A 14,516-nucleotide genomic window follows, 5' to 3' on the forward strand; every position below is an offset into this window, starting at 1 on the left:
CACTCCACACGTCCAGAATAGCTACAGAGTGGCTCCAGGAACACTCTTCTGAGTTTAAACTCTTCTGTAAGCCAGCAATCTCCCCAGACATGAACATTACTGAGCATGAAACTTCCTGGCAGATTAAAACTGTGTGCCCGACCGAGACTCGAACTCGGGACCTTTGCCTTTCGCGGGCAAGTGCTCTACCGTCTGAGCTACCGAAGCACGACTCACGCCCGGTACTCACAGCTTTACTTCTGCCAGTATCTCGTCTCCTACCTTCCAAACTTTACAGAAGCTCTCCTGCGAAACATGCAGAACTAGCACTCCTGGGAAAGGATGTTGCGGAGACATGGCTTAGCCACAGCCTGGGGGATGTTTCCAGAATGAGATTTTCACTCTGCAGCGGAGTGTGCACTGATATGAAACTTCCTGGCAGATTAAAACTGTGTGCCCGACCGAGACTCGAACTCGGGACCTTTGCCTTTCGCGGGCAAGTGCTCTACCATCTGAGCTACCGAAGCACGACTCACGCCCGTTACTCACAGCTTTACTTCTGCCAGTATCTCGTCTCCTACCTTCCAAACTTTACAGAAGCTCTCCTTTCTTTCAGGAGTGCTAGTTCTGCATGGTTCGCAGGAGAGCTTCTGTAAAGTTTGGAAGGTAGGAGACGAGATACTGGCAGAAGTAAAGCTGTGAGTACCGGGCGTGAGTCGTGCTTCGGTAGCTCAGATAGTAGAGCACTTGCCCGCGAAAGGCAAAGGTCCCGAGTTCGAGTCTCGGTCGGGCACACAGTTTTAATCTGCCAGGAAGTTTCATATCAGCGCACACTCCGCTGCAGAGTGAAAATCTCATTCTGATTACTGAGCATATCTGTGATGCCTTGTATCGTGCTGTTCAAAAGAGATCGACACCCCCCTCGTACTCTTACGGATTTATGGACAGCCCTGCAGGATTCATGGCGTCAATAATGTCATTTCTAGAGCTAAGATGTGTTAACAGCAATAGAAGCTAGATTAGAAATTTTTTACCAAATAATTGTCAACAAATTTTACCATGTTGCGAGATGTCATATATTGGCTATGTAATGACTTGCACGTTGTTATGCTTAACGCTGTTCGGGGCCATCAAGGGCACTCCAAGGTAGGAAATCACAGACGCAATGCAGAGAGCAGGCAAAAGTGGTAGCGTTTAGGTTACTGGAACTGCAAGTTGTAGACACTCTGGGCAGCTGTCCTAGGGGAGACGTCTCACTTCAAAAATGGACGGTAACTCCGCCTAGATGCTGTTGTAAGGCGTCACAGCAGAAGATGGCCACAAAAAGGCAGATCTTAGCAGAGGCAGAAAGCTTGATACTTGCTCTTGGGAACAGCAACTTGAGTGGGTTTACGCAGGTTAGAGTGCTACCATAGCAGTCCTCATTCACGAAAGGACTGAGGACGGGCCCAAGTGACGTAAAACACTGCTGTTGCTAGCCATAATAGATGTGGCAGTGACGTTTAGCTTTCAGCTGAACGCTGTTGCCACCGATCTTGGAGTTTGTTGTTTTAAGTCCAGAAGCATCCCTATCTACCGAGTAGGAGAAGGAGACTAATCTAAATGTGGTTAGCCAGATGCGCTCTGGAGTTGCAGAGTGACTCGTCAGATTGGCTGAAGCTTGTTAAGTGCCAGTGGATCGGTGGGTCGACTATAGGAAGGGAGAAATAATTCACTGCCATGCTTCTTTAAAAACCCATGTTTTTGAACACAAACGCCCAGTCCCTGGGCAAAGGAAATCCCCGACCCGGCCTGGAATCGAACCCGGCACCCCGTGATCCAGAGTTAGCAACGCTAGCCACTAGACCACGAGCTGCGGACTTTTGGTGTACAGATGGATTTCTCAGTCTGATCGTTGGGGCGCCGATTCCGCGTCGCTCGTGGGCAACCTCCATAAGCTCCATGTCTGTTTCTCTGAAAATGTTCAAATATTTGTGAATTCTTAAGGGATCAAACTGCTTAGGTCATCGGTCCCTAGACTTCGAAACTACTTAAAGTTACTGAAAGTAACTTGTACTAAGAACAACAGAGACACCCATGCCCGAGGGAGGACTCGAACCTCCGGCGGGAGGGGCCGCGCAGTCCGTGACATGGCGCCTCAAACCGCGCGGCCACTCCACGCTGATCTCAAGTTTGTACTTAACATGCTGCTAGTGTTCGCTACTTCTGTTTGCGCCCACCACCATGGATTCAGGCACTGACTTCTGTTGTGTAACCAACTGCCTCATTTGCTTTTTCTAGTGTTTATGGTTGAAATGACTCTGAGCACTATGGGACTTAACATCTATGGTCATCAGTGCCCTAGACTTCGACCTACTTAAACATAACTAACCTAAGGACATCACACAACACCCAGTCATCACGAGGCAGAGAAAATCCCTGACCCCGCCGGGAATCGAACCCGGGAACCCGGGCGCGGGAAGGGAGAAAGCTACCGCACGACCACGAGCTGCGGACATCTAGTGTTTAAAATTAGCCTTGATTGTTGTAGTTGGTTTGATCACCAGTAAAATAGTGTTAATCATGCCGCTGAATTCCATGAGTCTCCTGCCGAGTTCCAAAATGCGCACCTCTCATAGGTGCCCTGTGACAGTGTTTCGTGCTGATCCATCTCATCAACCTTTGTTGTCTTTCTGCATTTGCTCTTCACGACTTGGGAATAGGAGACTGACATCAAATGCTTGTCTTGCCTCTATCGTGTGTTAGGATATGACACTACAGCAGTCATCGTTCCCGAACGTCGTGACTGCATGCCGGCGTCTGACTCGCAACCACGTCCCCGCAACCGAAGGTCACAAAAATGACGCAATAAGAGGGGGATGGCACTGAAGGCAGTGTGGGATCGCGCTTCCAGCATGACTCTGTCATACGCCAACCAAATGATTCCTGGGAGGAGGTCTCATGTGCAGTTACTGGCACCCACCCCCATCACGGTCAGGATAATTTACCGAGTGACTCTACAACACAGCATTGTCCGGAAGACTCCAATGACGACGTTTCTCCCGCCGCCAGCATAGACACCCTAATTACAACGGCTCCTCCTCCATCAACACTGATCGGATCTCACTGCCCCGTTTCGTGGGCGAACGATGTTATTCGTGAACTCCACCGGACAGAGAAATATCATGGGCAGCGCCAGTGAACCAGGCATGATCAGGAGACAGACAACGCTTAAGACCCTACGACATCCGTTCTTAACGATACGAGTGCGCACAGCGACGTGCTGCTGATGCAGGCGTACAGAACTGCCACCATTAATTTAAATATGGTCGTTTCCTGAGTTAAACGTCAATTGTTACATGACACGTTACGAGGAGCTGACGTTGACATTGTCCTATTACAAGAGCTCTGTACGGAAACTTAACCCGATTTTTATCATTATACTGCATACGTCACCCCTGCGACTAACGGAGATAGTGGAGCACCGATTATCGTGCGCGGTGGAATTGCAATAGAAGAAGTTATTTGCTTGCAGCCTAGATGAGTGCTAGCTCTAACAGTACACGGCATCATACTAGTGAATGTCTATGCGCCAACTGGCACAGGACAACGACGAGAGCGTTCACAGTTTTATTCTGAAACTATCACGCCACTTTTTCTGGGCGTTAGGGGCACAAAATTATCGGCGGAGATTTCACCTGTGTTCTCACGAGGAAGGACCAATATCGAAATTTTACCACCTGTCCCGAACTCCGTTATTTAGTACGTCTACTCTGTCTTGTAGACACCTGGGAAGTGGTGCAAGGCGATCGCATGGGATATACGTAGGTCACGAGCTACCCGGCCAGTTGATTGGATCGCGTCTACATGACCTCCCCACTCGCTTCGGACGACCTGAGTGCGGAATTGTTGCCTTCGATCTTCTCGGACCATAGAGTTTATGTATGCATGGTCAACCTTTGACGTTACACAATATGGCACAGGCGAGGTCAGTGTAAACTTATCGTTGCCTACGTACAGGGATCGAAATGTCAACAAATGATCATGACCACAGGGGAATCCTGCGAAAGACGCCTTATATAACATTCGTCCATACTTCTTTGTTGGGTGCAATGTGTAAAGCCAGCGCTATGCCGTGCACTGGTCCAATATGCAAAGGAACCAATGTAATGGCACCGAGACATGACAGAATTTTATTACATGGTCCTCCGGGACCTTGTGGAGCAGCCACCATCCCAGGAACGTCAGGTCGAGTTTCGCCGCGTGAAGGCTACGATTTTGGCCCTTACTCGATGTCGACTGGAAGGTAAAGTTGCCCGAGTGCGATGCCAAGACAGCGTCAAGGGAGAGACGCCCTCAATGCAATGTCTTCGCAGATCCCAGATGCCGTCAACAGGCGCTGATTCATTCTTTAGATTTACCTGACGGCCGACAGCCGGTATCACAGTCGGATATCACAACAGCCTTCGAAGCTCGCTATCATTACTCCCATCATGAGAAAGACCCTAATGTTGAGGCACTGACACACATACTACAGACGGTCCCTAGTACCATTGATGGCCAGGCAGCGGACTCTCTTTTAACAAATACATTACTGATGTGCTCTTTAAGGGGACTCTCAACCAATCGCCAGAACCAGACGGCCTGCCGTTAGAATCTTATAGGTCTTCAAGGACTTAATGTTGTCACGCTAGAGGGAAATGTACCAGAAAGTATTGACCCATATGACACCACCACAATCGAAATTTCTGGAAGTTATAATTACTCCTATAACTAAGCCCCTGGAGACGCGCGACCTGACAGCTATAGGCCGATCACTTTATTCAACTCAGATTTTAAGATTTTTACCTGCTTCCTCGTGATACGTCTCAGACGAGTCCTCGACCAGATCCTGCAGCCCGCACAGATGGCCTTTCCCAGAGATACAAATATAAAATCAACGCTATGTGATTATAGGGACGTCATCGCCATTGCAACAGTTTGTCGACTGCAGTGAGCCATGCTTTCCGTCGACTTCTATCATGCATTCGATCGCGCGAACCACACATTCCTCGTGAAGGTGATGTAATGAATGGCTTTCCCACCTACCTTTGTCCTCGTAATCAAGCGTCTGCTTGATGACGCTTTGTGGAGGTGATGGTCAGTGGACGGATGACGACACCAATATCGATCGCGTGGCCGGTCCGACAGGGTTGTCCCCTTTCAACGATCATGCACTACATCGTACTAGAGCCACTTCTCTGCGGCCTGCAACGTCCTTTTCACGGATTACCCTGCGAGGACACACATTCAAATGTCGCGCCTATGCAGACTACCTCGTCGTCATCGTACACACCGACAAGGAGATTCAAGAGGCAACACGGTGAATCGAGAAAATCCTGCGCAATGGCCATTCAGAACAGCATCTCCAGTTGAAAGTGTGGCTCCTTTCAGGACCGTGGAAAGTCCATACTGTCTAGGAACAGTTTTCACTCAAGACATCCACCGCACCACGGTGATCAACTTTCGGCGTCTGCTTCAGAATATCCGGACAGGCGTTTGAAATCAGTTATTGCGTGAAATGGACGTGTTATTAAAGGTGCAATTTATTAAAATTTATGTGTCATTCCGCATAAAACATAATGCACAAATTTTTCATCTAAAATGAAGGTGCGTCGCATCCAAGTGGTCTTCGGTAATTTTGCCAGTTCCAGTCACATATTCAAGGCAAAGTATGACACTCTCACTCTCCCTAAATGAAGAGGAAGTCTCGCTCTGGTCAGCGTCTATGCACACGCTACAGCTCTTTACTTACGCACAATCTTGAAGTTATGGAATCGCAGCCTCAGCAGTATCACTCGACGTTTGGTAGTCGTTCTCGCACCTAGTTCATATCAACTGCCACACCAATGCTATTATGCGCTATTATGTCCATGAAGACCTTCCTCCCACTAGGGCTCCCACTAGCGAGATATTTGTCACTTCTTAATGCGGAATCACTCCAGGAACACTGTACAAGGACGTCACCCAGAGGTTAGGTGGCTGGCGGTGTGTAACCCAGTTCATCAACCGTACTTCACCACAGAAAAGCGCCAACTGGTATGTGGTCGTTACCAGTAAGTACCAGCCGCGACACAAACTCCATACCATCGCCCTGGCAGACACACCCTCTGCCTGGGATGTAATGTGAACGACATGGACGAACTCCCTCTCATCTGCGGCGGGGCGGCGGTCGTATGGTTCTATGTCCAGCAGACACTGGCCCTTTCTCTCCGGATGCCAACGCACATGATCGACCTTCATATGCTCCACTATCCAGATGAGACGTATTTTCTACCATCAACGGTGCATGCGGTCTCATGGATAAAGGGATGGCCGTCCTATGTCTTTTCAGAAAAGAACGTGATCGATATTTGGACGGTTTTGATAACACGACACCATATAATGAGACGACACATCAAATATCAGTTCAATTTTGTTAATTATTTATGGGGCATTTTTTCCAACCCGCCACGCAGGTGGAACCTCCACGGTGACCGGAATTGACAGATGTAGCTCTGTTCTCACAATCTTCAAAGGCTCGGCGTTGTTATGGAAGGCATGTCCCCCCCAACCGGCGTCGTCAAAACGAGCGATCACCGATTTGTTTTCCACACCAGGAGCATCTTGGAGTATTTTTATTCCTGTTTTCTAAGTTACATAAAGGAGTTTTTGTTATTCTTTTTTCACTGTATAACTTAAAAAAAAACAAAAACCGACACAATATTCTTTGCTTAGTTACAGGTATTTTCTAATTTGTAGTCAACGGATGAAAGTTAATTTTAGAGAAAGTGCTGTATGTTCATGTATATAAGTTTATTTATCAGCATTCCTTACTGAAAAATTGTATTTTGTAATGCTGAAAAAAAATCGGTTAAGGCGACCGCTCGCGTAAAGTGGAAATCAGGCGGTTAAGGCGACTGCTCGAGAAAAATGGTAAGGCGACCGTTAGCGATATGCTGGAATTTCGGATTTGGGTCCCGGTCCGGCACAAATTTTCACTCTCGTCTTTTCATTTTACAGCTGATGGCTTTCCATATTCACAGCTGCGAATACATTTCATGTATTTCAAAGGAACTTAGCATCGTTTTTCTGAACAACAAAGGTACTGCAGTATCCTGTATATCCACCGAGGACGGCCGATATGGCCGAGCGGTTCTAGGCGCTTCAGTCCGGAACTGCGCTGCTGCTACGGTCGCAGGTTCGAATCCTGCCTCGAGCATGGATGTGTGTGATGTCCTTAGTTTTGTGACGGCCTTCGTAGCGACCACACTTCGCTGTAGAAACGGCCTACGAAGTCACCGCCACACTTTTAATAGCGGGCCGACCGGTCCGCTGGAACAGTGAACAGAAAGATGAAAACCCAAACACTCGGATTAAATGAAAGTCGGTACTTATCTTTATTAACGACGATACAGAACACAGTGGTGAACATGGTCTACAGAAATCTGTCTAGTCCGAGTCGGAGCGGCTTGGTCAGCGTCGGCTGACGACAAACAACAACTCTGCTGCGAGGTACACAATTCGGTGGCGAGTATACAACTGAGCGGCGAATCCAGAACTGTCCTAGCGCTCGCGACTCCAGCGCTTAAGAAGCCAGAAGCCAGCGGTGGCGCGCGCAGACTTGCGGCGATTTCCTGTATCGCTGGCGCTGCTTATGCAGACGGCGTCCGGACTTTGATGCTGCCAACCTTTTGGCAGCGGGCTCGGTTGGCATTACTGGCTAGGATATAACACTTAGATTAGTTAGGTTTAAGTAGTTCTAGGTCTAGGGGACTGATGACCTCAGACGTTAAGTCCCATAGTGCTTAGAGCCATATGAACCATTTTTATCCGCCGATACCGGGCAAACGACTTTCAATTAAAATATCTCCCCTGTACGGGAATATACGGAACGTATGCACGAGTGCAGGTTATAGACACATGGTTGGCGATATATAGAAGTTTGGGGTTGGCTCTGAGTAGTGCTCGGATAGGCCGGCACGGTAATCAGCGTGTTCGGTCAGAGGGTTGGGTGCCCTGTGCAACAAAAAACTGAATTAATGGATCAACGATGAACCTGATCAAGCATCATGGGACGTCCGCCCCGAACAAATAGAACGAACCTTAAAGAACAAAATGAAATTAAAAAAAAAAGATAGACTAATAGCAAGGCGACCGATCGCGGTAAGTGGGATTCCGGGTTCGAATCTCGGTCTAGCACAAATTTTCACTGTCGTCGTTCCATTATATGGCTGATGGTTGGGTGTATTCGCAACTGCGAATACATTTCAAGTCGCCGCAGTGCATGGATGTCCGAAGGATCTCTTTATCGCACTTCTGAACAACATAATTCAGCAGCTACAAATGTTAAAAATTATTTGTGTGTGTCAGAAAATTCGCCACCTTCTCTGTTATAACTTAGTGCAAACCACATCTCGATATTCACTGCTCTGCAGAACTAAAGGACAAGATGAAATTACTTAAAAAAATAACTACTCGGTGGAGCCCGCCCGGTTAGCCGTTCGGTCTAACGCACGGCTTTCCGGGAGGGAAGGAGCGCCTGGTGCCCGGCACGAATCCGCCCGGCGGACTTCTGTCGAGGTCCGGTGAGCCGGCCTGTCTGTGGATGGTTTTTAGGCGGTTTTCCATCTGCCTCGGCGAATGCGGGCTGGTTCCCCTTATTCCGCCTCAGCTACACTATGTCGGCGATTGCTGCGCAAACAAGTTCTCTACGTTCTACGTACGCGTACACCACCATCACCATTACTCTGCCACGCAAACATCGGAGTTACACTCGTCTAGTGTGAGTAGTTCCCCGGGGGGGGGGGGGGGGGGTGTTCCACGGGGGACCGAACCGCACATTAACGCTGAAAGAGTGGTTCGCTGTGGGGCGGCGGAGGGGCGAAGTGGACTGCGCTAGTCGTCGTGGGGTTGTAGACCACTGCGGCTGCGGCGGGGACGGATCCTCTCCGTCGTTTCCAAGCCCCCAGTTAACGTACAACACAACTACTCGGTGGAAATGCACTGAAGTGCACGAGCATGTTGCTAGATGTCTCCCAGTCGTGCACAGAAATCTGGACGCCACTTGGCGGGAGTGAACGTGACTACAGCGCCAAATGGTGCTGGCCCCGTAATATGAGGCAGTCGAACGGGGAAATACAGTGTTTGTCAATCAGCGAGGACTGTGGTGGTGTTCTTCGTTACAGCTCGGAACGGACACAACATTTGGAAAACATCACACAGGAAACAATCATCGTGTAACTGGAAGAAGGACGAAGTGTGACGAGAATAGCCCAGTAGTTTGATATTGCTCACAGCATGGTTTCACTTGCTTGGGGAGCGTTCCGAGCCGTAGGCACTGCTGCCTGAACAAGAGGTGGCCGACCATGGCCAACCACAGCAGCTGATGACCGAAGAGGCCCATCGTCAAACAGCACGTGCAATTGCAACCACATTTCACAGGACTGCAGGGCGCGCAATTTCACTCTCCACAGTAGCACAATGACTGCATGGGCGTGGCCAACCGACGACCGGTGCGCTGTTGACACCTGCAAGTAGGTGGCGCCTTTTGCGGTTGTGCTAAGAGCATAGGAGCTGTACCAGCGAGGAGTGGGGTCGCGTGATCTTCTCGGACGAGAGCAGATGCAGCCTGAATAGTGATTCAGAACGTACAGTCATATGGCGGGAGGCGGAAATACGTAAAAAAATGGTTCAAATGGCTCTGAGCACTATGGGACTTAACAGCTATGGTCATCAGTCCCCTAGAACTTAGAACTACTTAAACCTAATTAACCTAAGGACATCACACAACACCCAGCCATCACGAGGCAGAGAAAATCCCTGACCCCGCCGGGAATCGAACCCGGGAACCCGGGCGTGGGAAGCGAGAACGCTACTGCACGACCACGAGATGCGGGCAGGAAATACGTAATTAGCCCAGTTATATAGCTGAACATGATCGTTTTGGTGTTCCAGGTACGAGGATTGCCCAGAAAGTAAGTTTTCTCAGCCGAAAACAATGCTACGAATGCACAACGTTACGTATGTACCATCTGAAGTCTCCTGAGTGAGCGCGCCAAGTTTCCGTCACTTCCGACAGATAGCGTAGCTGCAGGACAGTTTCAAAATGGCGTCTGTACGTGATGTACGTTACAAGCAACGTGCCGTCATTGAATTTGTCACTGCAGAGAAAGAAACTGTGGGGAATATTCACAAACGCTTGTGCAAAGTGTTTGGAAAAATCTTCCGTCGACAGAAGTACAGTTAGTCGCTGGGCACGGAAGGTGAGGCCATCAAAAGGCGATTCGGCAGAGCTCCACGATTTTGAGCGGTCGGGGAGACCATCCACGCCTGTCACACCTGACCGAGCCCCCTCGGATTTCCACTAGTTTGGGCCATTCATGGATGTCATTCGTGGAAGACATTTTGAGGACGATGAGGCGCGCGGGGTAGCCGTGCGGTCTAGGCGCCTTGCCGCGGTTCGCGCGGCTCCCTCCGTCGGAGGTTCGAGTCCTCCCTTGGGCACGGGTGTGCGTGTTGTCCTTCAAGTAGGTTGGTTTAAGTTAGGTTAAGTAGTGTGTAAGCCTACGGACTGATGACCTCAGATGTTTGGTCCCATTGAACTTACCACAATGAGGTGGTGATTCACACAGTGACGCGCTGGCTCCGCCACCAGGACAAAGACTGGTACCGGCAGGGCACACATGCCTTTGTTTCGCTCTGGAGGAAGGCTGTAGAACGGGATAGAGATTATATGGAAAATTAGGGTGTTGTAGGTAAAACACCATTTTTTTTTCGCGTGTGTAATTCTCAGTATGTTCAATAAAGAATTGTCGAAGGAAAAAAATTCGGTGCATTACTGTCTGGGAAACCCTCGTAATATAGTGAGGGGAGGCCTAATCTTGCACGGGCGTCCGACTGCCAGATCTTTGAACATGGTACACTCAACTGACACTGCACTCGCCCCCTGTGTGTCTGCTTCTTCTCAGAGTGCATTCGGACTCGGCTACATTATTGTGGATGACAGTGCGCTAACACAGCGAACAGCGCAGATGGAGGAGCTCTTGCAACGATTGGGCATTCGGCGAATGGATTGTGCTGCCCGCTCACACGGCTGAATTCTCATGGAGGCCGTGCGAGATGCGTTGAAGAGACGTACTGCAGCACCAATAACCACCCAGCAATTGTCAGCCGCACTGGTGGAGGAATGGAACGCCCTACCACACGAACTCCTTACCAACTTTGTGGCCAGCATGGGAGCACGTTGCAGAGCATGCACTGCCGTCCGCGGAAACCGCACACCACCATGTAACTCGGTTTGTACTCTCCAGGCCGCCTGTTTAGCTGACTGGTAACGTGCTTGCCTCCCATGCAGTGGGCCCAGGTTCGATTCCTGGCCAGACTCAATGTAGCGTCACCTAAAATAAGGCTTGCACCCGGCGAGCCAACTTCCCAGGACGGGGCCTCCCGCCCAACAATGGCACATGTTAATTTCGTTTCATTCTTTGGATTGTCCAGGGGACCATCTTAAATTGTGGAGACTTAAGTGTAATTATTGTCTTTGAATTAACGTGTCATTCCTGCTCGTCTCAATGTGGTAGCTGATAGCTGAGTGGTCAGCGCGACGGACTGTCATGCCTAACGGCCCGGGTTCGATTCCCGGCTGGGTCGGAGATGTTCTCCGTTCAGGGAATGGGTTTTGCGTTGTTTATATCATCATCATTTCATCCCCATCGACACCCAAGTCGCCGAAGTGGCGTCAAGTCGAAAGACTTGCACCAGGCGAACGATGTACCCGACGGGAGGCCCTAGCCAGAAGACATTTATTTACTTTCTACATCTACGTCTACATCTACGTGATTACTCTGCTATTCACAATAAAGTGTGTGGCAGAGGGTTCAATGAACCACCTTCATGCTGTCTCTGTACCGTTCCACTCTCGAACGGCACGCGGGAAAAACGAGCACTTAAATTTTTCCGTGCGAGCCCTGGTTTCTCTTATTTTATCGTGATGACCATTGAGTAGGTGGGTGCCAACAGAATGTTTTCGCAATCGGAGGAGAAAACTGGTGATTGAAATTTCATGAGAAGAGCCCGTCGCAACGAAAAACGCCTTTGTTTTAATGATTGCCACTCCAATTCACGTATCATGTCTGTGACACTATCTCCCCTATTTCGCGATAATACAAAACGAGCTGCCCTTCTTTGTACTTTTTCGATGTCATCCGTCAGTCCCACCTGATGCGGATCCCACACCGCACAGCAGTACTCCAGAATAGGGTGGACAAACGTAGTGTAAGCAGTCTCTTTGGTAGACCTGTTGCACCTTCTAAGTGTTCTGCCAATGAATCGCAGTCTTTGGTTTGCTCTTCCCACAATATTATCTATGTCATCGTTCCAATTTAGGGTATTTGTAATTGTAATCCCTAAGTATTTAGTCGAATTTACATCCATCAGAATTGTGAGACTTATCGCGTAATCGAAATTTAGCTGATTTCTTTTAGTACTAAGGTGAATAACTTCGCACTTTTCTTTATTCAGGTTCAATTGCCACTTTTCGCACCATACAGTTATCTTATCTAAATCATTTTGCAAGTCGTTTCGATCATCTGATGACTTTACAAGAAGGTAAATGACAGCATCATCTGCAAGCAATCTAAGACAGCTACTTAGATTGACTCCTATGTCGTTATTATAGATCAGGAACAATAGAGGACCTATAACACTTCCTTGGGGAACGCAGGATATTACTTCTGTTTTACTCGATGACTTTCCGTCTAATACTACGAACTGTGACCTTTCTGACAGGAAATCACGAATCCAGTCGCACAACATTGCGAATTTATTTAAGTTACCTTCTGAGCTATATTGTAGGAGTTCTTTCTATAGCTCGATGAAACTTGGACCATTCCAAGTTTCTTCGAGCTATGTTACTTGGCTGTGACGCATCATGAGGAAGTTACTTTCATCCTCAAATTTTGCACACCAGTCTACTTATTCGTTCTCGATATATGTGGGATGTAGTGGTTTACTTACCCTGTACTCGTCCCGTGATCAGATAAATTTTGTGAACCATGCTATGAGCAAAAGGGAGTGACATCGGTAAAACTAAGAGAGTAAGCAGTAAAATTGTATAAGAGTCAATTTCTGCAAAGTTAGTATCTATGAAAATTTTCAAAGCAAGGGGAGATGTGCACAATAGAGCATTTAAATGAGTACATGTGGTAATTCCTATCTCGTTCTTCCGTGTACGACATGGTCTGCGTCGCCTTCTTGAGCTCTTTAAGAGAAGATTCTTTTCTACTACTGTTGGCTGGAAGTGGACAGGAAATCCAGTAACTTGTAAATTGGTTTATGTTACAAAAACTTGCCGTTTTCTTCTTTTCATCCATCGACAATCTGAAATCTGCCTTGCAAGAACCAGGTGAATGATACTTAGCCATATTGAACACTAATAGTATAATTCTCCATCGTGAAACCTCTCACATTTTTGACAACTAGGAAAAACTAAAGCTAGTACCACATTTTTAGTGACATTAGCGTCCACGCACACCAGAAGAAAAGAAATATACTTCATAGAAACACGCACGATATGGAAATGTAAAGACATATTTACGAATGGAAATAAATGACTAAAGAGTGAATTATTGTATGCTTGGTGACTACGAAGCTAGAACCTTCTGACTCATTCAATAATTATTTATCACACGCATCTAACTGTATATATGTAGAAAATTGCGTTCTAAAACAAATAAATTTGACTTTCTCTCTAACGAAAAACAAAATAGGCTAAGAGAAATAGCTTCCACATAACGTACCGTAGCAACAAAACTAAAACACTCACTTCAGGCACCACACAAGGGACTGATGGCTTCAGTTTGCTCTTAAGTCCAACAACATATCGTAGTACCATGCAGAAATGAGCACTGGGAGGCAAATATATTGGTGCAACACATGCGTACCACTGATTAACAGGCAGCCGAAGAAGCTCTCGGCTAATACGTCACAGCGATTTTTTTTATTGCGTTTTTTTTTTAATATTGGCTTTTGGCTCCATTACCATACAGCCAAAGTACCTCCCTACCGTTAGGCAGTGAACACGAATGTTTTAACTCCGTGCACATTCCAGCCCTTGGATCATAGTTTGTACACCCTTGGGTTCGATCGGGAAAGATTGTTTCACTGAGCAGAGTCAATATTAAAATACACTCTACGGAATACTGAAAGTAGCAGAGCTAAAATTCAGGGAGATAAACGATATCCACAACTTGCATAGAAGCGAGACTGAAGTTATGAGAGTCGGTGGACATGAAAGGGAAGCAGTAGCAGAAAAAACAGTGAGACGTGGTTGTAGCCTATCCCTCATATTACTCAGTCTGTGCACTGAGTAAGCAGTAAAGGAAAAAAAAACCATAAACTAGGAAAGGGAGTTAAGGTCCTGGGAGAAAAAAAACCAAATCGTTCAGTTTTGCCGGCCGAAGTGGCCGTGCGGTTAAAGGCGCTGCAGTCTGGAACCGCAAGACCGCTACGGTCGCAGGTTCGAATCCTTCCTCGGGCAT

The sequence above is a fragment of the Schistocerca nitens genome, chromosome 3, assembly GCF_023898315.1.
Source record: "Schistocerca nitens isolate TAMUIC-IGC-003100 chromosome 3, iqSchNite1.1, whole genome shotgun sequence".
Taxonomy (NCBI): Eukaryota; Metazoa; Arthropoda; class Insecta; order Orthoptera; family Acrididae; genus Schistocerca; species Schistocerca nitens.